The 10000-nt window shown below is 35.0% G+C and overlaps 1 pseudogene; it reads right to left on the bottom strand.

Moving 5' to 3' along the window:
• LOC135220663 (glutamate receptor 1-like) overlaps window positions 1-10000 on the bottom strand; it is a 338668-nt pseudogene that overhangs the window by 22217 nt on the left and 306451 nt on the right.

Below are 10000 nucleotides of genomic sequence, written 5' to 3'. Positions count from 1 at the left end.
AGAATTCCACTCCTTTCCTTTCATTTCCTCACCTGAAAAAACTCCTTAGATGACCCTCCGTCCCTGGTGCCGTACTCGACTTGCGTTTGTCCCGCAAGGTCGTCGGCTGACTTGATGGGGGTCACTAACCTCTCGACGGTAAGAAAGGCCGCAAGATTTGCCGTGTAAGACGAGATGAGAATCAGCGTGAAGAACCACCACACGCTCCCGGCTATCCGGCCTGACACGGATCTGCGGTCGAGATTGGCATTGTTTCTTTTGGTATTGTTTCTTGTAAGTTCATTTACGGTAAACTGTATGGAACTTTGCACGACACTTCCAGTCAATAATGATAATCTATTGTTCGGCCCTTAAAACTGGATTGCTTAAATACAGTATATCCTCCTTGCGTCTCATAAAGATCAACTATATGTAAATAGGTAGTAAACCTCTGGTGTATTAACTATTTTTTATTGTTCTAAATTTCATTAATAGTAAGTAATAGAAGGCAAATCTTTCTGCACCTTAACGGTAATAAATTAAGTGGCAAAAAAATTCTTCCTTTTTTTTGTATTACAGGAGAAGGAATCTGTTATAAATAAGGTGTCTATTGTTTTGTATTGCCTATTTTTCTCCTATTATCTATTTCTTTGTTTATTATAACTCATTATAAATCATAAAGAATAAGTAGAGGGTCAAGAAGATTTTCATCTTATTTACAAGTAATTCCTCGAAAAATTAATAAATATATTCCCATGTAACATATAATGGGTTACCTTGGACATAAGTCAACTCCCTGGTGCATGAATGCTGCCAGAGTGAACCAGAGACTGTTGCACATCGTGAAATCATTCGTGATCGAAGTCTTGTTGAACGCTTCCGTGACCTTGAAATAGAGCGTAACATTTACGAAATTACAAGAGCTATACGGAGTCTGTCAATAGATAAATTTCGCGTATTTCATTCATAGCTCATGTGATAAAAAAATTATCATAAATTATAATTTAAAGAGAAAACAAAATGTCAGTTCCTACCTTCCACTCATAAGGACTGAACCTACTGACGAGGAACAGACGATCGAGACGCCGACGTAGGCGCAGACGACGCACATCCAGATCTCCTCCGACAGAGGAGACATGAAACTGAAAACTCCGGGTTTCTGTTTCATCGGCTTTTTGATCATTATTGAGATGCCGAGGGTCATGAAAGGCTTCGTGAAGTCGATCACACGCTCGCGGCTCGAGGTGATCGTTAAGGGCGCGATTGCGATGTCAGCTTCCTGTTAGAGTAGAGAATATGCGGCGTGGAGATCAATATGCATATTTATACGAGAGTGTATGTGGTGCCGTGTTACAATGTGCTCGTATGTTTGGTTTGCTTGAATGCAAAGTATTTTCTGGTGTAATACACGTATATTTAACGCTTAGCGTCTCAGTAATATGGTACAAAAATGATAGTCTACTTTTGGATTTTCAAACGTGGAAAATATTTTTAATAAATCACAATAAGTTGTTTTAACGTCCTTGTTTCCTAAGGCAAGAACAAGGGCAAAGACTAACGTATACTTCTTTTTTTTTTATACAAGACAGGTATAACAACGTGAACGTATTTGATCTAGGGATATAGATGACTCCCTTTTCTTTAAAACATAACTTCCAAATTTGGACACCTTCATCAAGAATGCTTCGGGCAATATATCTCTTGCAACGGGAATTTCTATTAGTGAAACACACGAGGGGCGATAAAATTTTTTTCTGAAAGAAACTAGAAATGAAAATCCTTTCAGCAAATGCTTACCTTTCTTACCAGCTCCCCGACCATTCCGTTCCAGCCTCCTTCCACTGACGAGTCAAGCGCTCCGTAAGTGTTGTCTTTTACTAGTTTAAGCGTATCTACAAAAAAAAAGCAGTAATGCCTGTTTTATTTGGTTAATTATTGAAAACTGTTTTGTTAAGATATACCTTAAGCCACAAAATATAACGCTGCAATTGCCTTGGCATTGAGTGAAATATCGCATTTGACACTTTTCTGTAAATCAATGAAAAATATAAGAAAGAAATAGTCTATAAGAAAATACAACAGTGATGCCTATTAAATTCTGTTAATTATCAAAATGTCGTTTTGTTAAGAGGTGCATTAAAGAACAAAACCTATTGCTGCAATTGCCTTGTCAGTGAGTAAAATATCGCATTTTAATTCATTCTATAACTTACTGAAAAATATGTAAGAATTAGTTTGTAAGAAAATACAAGAGTAATGCCTGTTAAATTCTGTTTATTAAAAAGAGGTTTTGTTAAGGGGTACATTAAAGCACAAAATGTATTGCTGCAATTGCCCTGTCATTGAGTAAAATATCGCATTTGGCTTCTTACAGAATATTTCTTTCTAAATTAGAAAGTAAAATATCGCATTTGGCTTCTTTCTATAACTTAATGAAAAATATTAGAAAGAAATATTCTGTAAGAAGATACACCAGTGAAAGGATTATACTTACAGTTAATATTCAAGTGTTGGGAAATAAGGTCGGCAAGATCTTTAGCGTAGCCTTCAAAGCGTTCGTTTCCGATCAATGATTTGTCATTTTTGATCATCATGAAAGGTTTTTCCTGTGTCAGACAGAAAATAAAGTGAAAGAATATTTGTGTTGAATTACTTTTATGTCTTTGCTTTTCTTTAATCTTATAACAATACATAAGACGGATTATGTGAATCACAAAATTCAATACACTTCCAGAATGGTCATCTATTCTTCATATCATCCTGTGCATAAAATAATTTATCTAAAAAATTAATGAAAATTTGTATCCATTTTAATGAATTTTGTTGGGGGATTATCCTACGCAATTCATGTCAATATAGAAATTGACAATAAGAACAGCAAAAACAAAACATTTCTGGCAACATAATTTATAATGCATAAAATTTCGAAAATACATGTTAAATAATAATAATAATAATAATAATAATAATAATAATAATAATAATAATAATAATAATAATAATAATAATACACTAGAGGCTGAAGTAGCTCCAGGACTCACGCAGAAGAGTGTGCTCCTAGAAACAGCGCTAAGGGTGCAGGACGCAACCCGGAGCCCCACACACTATAAATACCACCCAGTCGAATTGGAGGACTGAGATAGACCAAAAATAATAATAATAATAATAATAATAATAATAATAATAATAATAATAATAAATGAAAGAAAGTAGTCGATAAAACGCAGAAGAGCTGCAACTGGATCCGAGCAGCGAAATGTGTTCGAAAGCTTCCAGTCCCCATTTCCTTTCACTGCAAATGACGGGAGGGCAGCACCTCAGTTCTTACCAAAATTGTAGTAACGATGTAGGATTTATTCCGAAAGTGGGTATCAGTTGAAAGCCTCGTGTGCTTCTGTGGATCCATATCGAAGCCTCGGGTATCACTCCATGTCCCAATCTATTAAATAAAAGGATATCAACGTTATTCTAGGGATTTTGCAAAAATAAGTCAATATGGAGGTAGGGAAATAAAGCGGAGTTCGGGGTTGGTTGTTTCGTCTCTGGGAACTGAACCCTTTGTATGGGACGTAAATATTAGCCAATTCAATAGTATTACAAGGAAATAATCAAGATATAGTTTCCTGTATCATTTCGATTTTTATGTTAACTTTCTTATGAATAACCAATACACACACACACACACACACACACACACACACATATATATATATATATATATATATATATATATATATATATATATATATATATATGTATATGTATGTATGCATTATATTACATAATATATATATATAATATTATACTATATATATATATCTATTATATATATATATATATAACATACCATTATATATATATGCATATAATATATATATATATATCTATCTATATATATATATATATAATCATATATAGTATTATATATATATATATAGGATAATATAAATATCTAATATTATATATATACTACATGGTGTGTGTGTGTTTTTTTCGGTTCTCAAAGCAAAAAAATGAGTATACTCAGCAGATTGCAGATTAAAAAGAACATACATCTATCGTAGATTTCCAAAAGTTATATCGGGACCACGCAAAAAAAAAAAAAAAAAAAAAAAAAAAAAAAAAAAAAAAAAAAAAAAAAAAAAAAAAAAAAACAGAGGAAAAATGGAAGAACCCTAAATCTTTAACGTGAAAAAATTCCATCGAAAATGACACAAAAATGAACTTTCCGACAAGCTTACAAAACGTCCAGTGACAGCCTTCCTTGCCCGCTATACGCCAGGGACCGACAAAGGCTGAGAAGTTTGCATACACAATTGCTGAGACGCATTTTGAAACATTTTTGTGGCACTACTCCATTTTTCTCCGATTCCATGCCCCCCCCCCCCCCCCCACCCCCCCCCCCCTCCCCCCACCCCCCCCCCCCCCCCCCCCCCCCCCCCCCCCCCCCCACCCCCCCCCCCCCCCACCCCCACCCCCACACAACTTCCCCATCCTTCGATCTCAAAAGGGTGCCAACGCACACCACTTCATGAGAACGCTGAACGCTTGATAAGCTGTGTTCGAAAAAGCTTATTTGTAAGATGTGAAGAATGGTATTTTTACTGTTACGAACACGGATATATAAAGTGAGATGTAACTGCATTTTTATATATTTTTTAATTCACTGTTTATAGTGATATATACTCGCGCATATATATATATATATATATACATATATATATATATATATATATATATATATATATATATATATATATATATATATATATATGTATGTATATGATGTATGTATGTATGTATGTATATATATATATATATATATATATATATATATATATATATATATATATATGTGTGTGTGGTGTGTGTGTGTGTGTGTGTGTGTGTGTGTATCTGCATAAATATAATAATAATATCAATATTATTATTATTATTATTATTATTATTATTATTTGGAATATGACTGGAAATTCAAGCTTCCAAAGAATATGGTGTTCATTCGGAAGAAGTTAGACGAGGTACAGGAAAATACAGAAGGAAGAGACCCCGTTAATTAAAAAAATCAATTAATAGAGGTAAAAATGCATTAATATGCAAGGAGAATATTATCAGGGTAGTAATGCATTGCACCTTCACTTGGACTTCTGAAGTTCCAGTTGTATGATTTCCTCTGAGAAGTTGTTCCACAATCTAACGGTGTGAGGAATAAAGTACCCGTGGAACAGAGAAGGTCGACAGTGACGGACTTTTGCTGCATATTGGTGCTGCTGTTCAGCGAATCTAGTTGCTCTCGGTAGATAAAAGGGATCAGGGATCAATTGTGAATGTGGAATATCTCTGTTGGAATACAACTTATGAAAAAGTGTCAAACAAGAGACAATCTCTAGAGCGTCCAATTCATAGCTTCTACTATTAGGAAACAGAAATCTACCACTACGTACTACTCTATCTATACGAAATAAATCTCAGGCAGAAGCAGACGTCCACATCGGAGAACATTATTCTAGTAAAGGGAGTACGATTAACCTAAACCATGTTGCAATGGTTATATCACTGTTATAAATGTATGACGCCTTACGAACGTTTGCTGAAATTTTCATTAAATGTTTCTCAAAAGTTAGATGTGAGTCAAAGGTTACAACTAGAGTAGTTATAGCTTCAGACTAGTTCAGCAAAGTTCCATCCACCTGAAGGGGAAACTGTTTGGAAAATCTGTACGAGATCTACTAATCAATAGTTCTCGTTTTACTGGAGTAGCCTCATACCCCACTGACTACACCATTCCCTGTTCCGGTCCAAGTGTTCCAATACAGGCATATTGAACAACCTCGTTTTCCAGGCCAACAACCATGTCACCTGTATACACTAAAAATAACAGAGGACCAAGAACTTTGCTCTGTGGAACTCCAGACACAATAGGTCTTGGTTCACTAAAGATCCCATCCTCAGCATCCACGGCTGCGCACCTGTAAGGAAATCTTAAAGTAATCCTAAAACTTATCCATCCACTCCAAGATTCTGAAGTTTATAAATAATTGCCATGTGATTTACTAAATCGAAACTAAGATCTATCTGAATTACTAAGCTCTCAAAACCCTTATCAAGGTTCTCTTGAAAATGACATATCAGTTCTCAGAGAGCATCACAAGTACTTAGCTGCTTCCTGTATGCATATTGACTATCAGTTAACAATCCTTTGAATTCAACATATTTATATAGTGGCTTAAAAATGTGTTTTTCAGCAACTTTGGAGATTGGCATGTAGCTACTGCAGTCTGCAGATATTCCACTCTTTGGAACAGGCACTGTATTACTACATCGACATAAAAATCTATAGAAGCTACTCAACTTGGTAGAAAACACGCTAAGAAATATTTTAAAAACAACAGGAAGAAACCCCAGCTATCAAGATTAACCAGAGTTTTCTTAGCATCCCTGGAGCGAAATGCAAATTTTGTAGCAGATTCAGGATGACATATATCAGAGAGAGGGACATCCTCAGCTGATTGCTTAGCTTCAAAAGCTTGATGAAGCAGTTCAGCCTTTTCCCTAATGGCAGTAACCAATCTCCCATCGACTGTTAGTAATGGTTGAATGGAAGACGAGCATGACCCAAAGATAGATGACGCCAATTTGATTCACCACAGATGAGGCCAAGTAATGCCTTGAAGTTTCCTCTCCAAGGAATTATTGTAATTTCTCTCGGCTGTATGGTAAGTTCTATTTGCAGAACTGCGAGACTCAACAAAAATGGTGTAACTTTCATTCGAACGATTTCGTCTCCATGCGTTGAATTTGGTTTGTTTGTTATGGTAGGTTCATCTACATGTATCATCAACCCATGCCTGATCATTTGTCCTAAATTTGATGAAATATACATTTGCAAAGTTGAAAAAACTTTTACTGAAGACCCATTTCGTTTAATGAGCACTTTTCAGAAAAATTATATTTTCGACCCTGTGCGCAACCATATATCAAATCGAGGTTTTATCACATAAATTGTCATTCATCTTCCAGAAAGTTGTAATATCTTTTCATCTCCTAAATACATGTTCATTCTCCAAAGCCATTTACTTTTTAATTAAATATGTATGTATGTATGTATGTATGTATGTATGTATGTATGTATGTATGTATGTATGTATGTATATATGTATGAATGAGTGTTGCAAGTTAGACATTGTCTTACCATGACACAAATGTGATTTGATGAGCGCAGTAGCTAACATTTCAAGAAATTTCCTCGAACAAAATCTTGTGAGGTAGAACTCTCCCAGAATGGTGGATCGAGCGGAGGCAACGACAGGCGCAAAGAATGCTCTCTTCCAGTCAAAATAAAGCACCCATGAAAGGCAAGAGAAAAAGCTACTCCGACTTTCTTCTTGGGTTTCTGGTTCCGCGACAATAAATGGGAATGTCCGCGCCATGAGATCTCTTTTTCTCACTCGATGCTGTTTGGAGAAGGCCCCTCCTGCCAAGACGAGGCGAATGAAATAGCTGATTCTCCCTTCCAGCAGCGAAAAACCGGGATCTCGTATGCAGCCATGCAAGAACGACTTTACTCCTCTCCTTATTCATTTCTGGAATGGCAGGACGCGAGCCAGACTCCCACTCCTTACTCATCTGTTCTTCTGTTTCTGTGACACAGGAGAAAATTGTCCGATTTTTCGCCAGGTTCGTTTTATGCATCTGGAGACCAGGAAGTCATCAAAGTCGTTGTTCACCAAAAGGGTTGAAATATATCGTGAAGTTCATATCCATGGCATTATTATATATAATATATATATATTATATATATATATATATATATATATATATATATATATATATATATATATAATATATATATATTTATATAATAATATATATAATGTCATGGATATGAACTTCAGAGGATATTTAATTTCAACTCTTTTGGTGAGCAACGACTTTGATGACTTCCTGGTCTCCAGATGCATAAAACGAACCTGGCGAAAAATCGAACAATTTTCCCCTGTGTCACAGAAATAGAAGAATAACCAGTGGAAAGAAAATTCATCATGGTACAAAAATATTTTACCGTTAATATATAATCTTTAGATCATACCTCTCAGGTAATTTAGAACAACCAAATCTAGTTTCGAGTTTGTTTTAGGAGATTAATTTCAGGTTTTCCTTAGCATCTCGAGTAAAGAAATATGCTTGATTTGCTCTGCTCCTGAACTCATTTTATATTTACTGATATGCAAAACATGTTCGCTGGAACTTTTGACAAACAATATTTTTTTGTCGGGAGTCGAGGATGGGTGGGATTTTGGGTGGAGGTGAGGGGGTTAGGTTGTGGGAGGGCAATTGTTCGTATCGGCAACTTTTTTAAATATAATAGACCATGAAATGCTTTCCCTCGTAAGTCAATATTTAACGACCTTGCTATACAGCGAAAGACGTTAGATCAGCAGGATGTGGGGTTTATGATTAGACTCATCTTAAATTGAATATTTGTTTATCAAAGTAATGAATTAGTTCCCATTGTGTTAGGTCTACTTAACACAAGAGAAGAGCATGGGTCTAGTCTAAAAAAGATACTGAGAACCTAAGTGTTATCATTCTCTGAAGGTAACTCTTACAGGGGCGCAATACGTAATTCAGAAACATATCTTTATCTGTATCTATACATATTTATAACTATCTGTGTATCAATGTGTCAATCTATCTACATAATCTATAAACATATAATACACACACTTAAATACATATATATATATATATATATATATTATATATATATATATATATATACATATATATATATATATATATATATATATATATATATATATATATATATATTGCTCTTCTCTATCACAGCTGCTACCCATCACAGTAGCATTACCTGGATAAAAACGAATATTCAATTTAAAATGAGCCCAATCATAAATCACACATCCTATTGATCTAACGTCTTTCGCCGTATAGCAAGGTCGTTAAATATTGACTTACGAGGGAGAGTATTTTATGGTCTGTTATATCTAAAAAGTTGCCGAGTCGAACAATTGCCCTCCCACAACCTAACCCAAAATCCCACCCACCCTCGACTCCCGACAAAAAAAAAATATTGTTTTTCAAAGTTCCAACAATCATGTTCTGCATATCAATAAATATGAAATGAGTTCAGAAGCAGAGGAAATTAAGGATATTTTTTTAATAGAACAGAGATGCAACGGAAACCAAGAAATTAATCTCCTAAAACAAACGCGAAATTAGATCTAGATATTCTAAATTACCTGAGAGGTAAGATCTAAAAATTATATAATATTTTTGTATCATGATGAATCATTTTCTTCACTTGTTATTCTTCCATAATAAATACTCGGATACTGTTTGTAATTCTTTCTCCAAGACGTAAATGGCGCGATCTTTTTTGGTTATGCTTTGATTTTCATTTAGAGCAAGACATTAAAAGATGTATATCCAGATCTCCTAAATTTCTTTTTTCTGACACTCGTTACTGAAAAAAATGTATTTTATGTGAAAAGAAAAAAATAACACAGTAATCAGAATGCGATGCCTTAAAGCAACCTGGTCAACACAGGTACTGATAAACCCGTGATCTATAATTTTACAATAAAATGAGATATCATTTATGAGCTAGCTTAGGTTATTGCATTATTTTATTTGATTATTTAAAGAAATTCACCTTAGTCCTAAAGATTACTAGAAAAGTAATTTTGTCTGTCCGTCTATTTCTCTCAGTGCTTAAAATGGCCCCTGTCCCGGAATGGAACAGGTGATGAGGATACCATACAGGTCGTTCTTGAAGGACAGGACATTATCCTTGAAAGAATGTCATTATTTTTCGGCGCGGAATAAATTTCGTCTGCCATTTGGCGTCCGCATGCAACTCAAAATGATTTTGTGATCGTCACCGCTAATATCCGCTTATGTATGTGAATGTGTGCGCGCGGGCGCGTGCCAACGCCTGTCTGCTTTCACGTCAATAGTCCCTTGTCATTTCCAGCCTCTTGTAGAGAACAACCAT

This window comes from Macrobrachium nipponense, chromosome 2 (genome assembly GCF_015104395.2).
Source record: "Macrobrachium nipponense isolate FS-2020 chromosome 2, ASM1510439v2, whole genome shotgun sequence".
Lineage (NCBI taxonomy): Eukaryota > Metazoa > Arthropoda > Malacostraca > Decapoda > Palaemonidae > Macrobrachium > Macrobrachium nipponense.
This window is presented reverse-complemented; position numbering and strand designations above follow the sequence as displayed.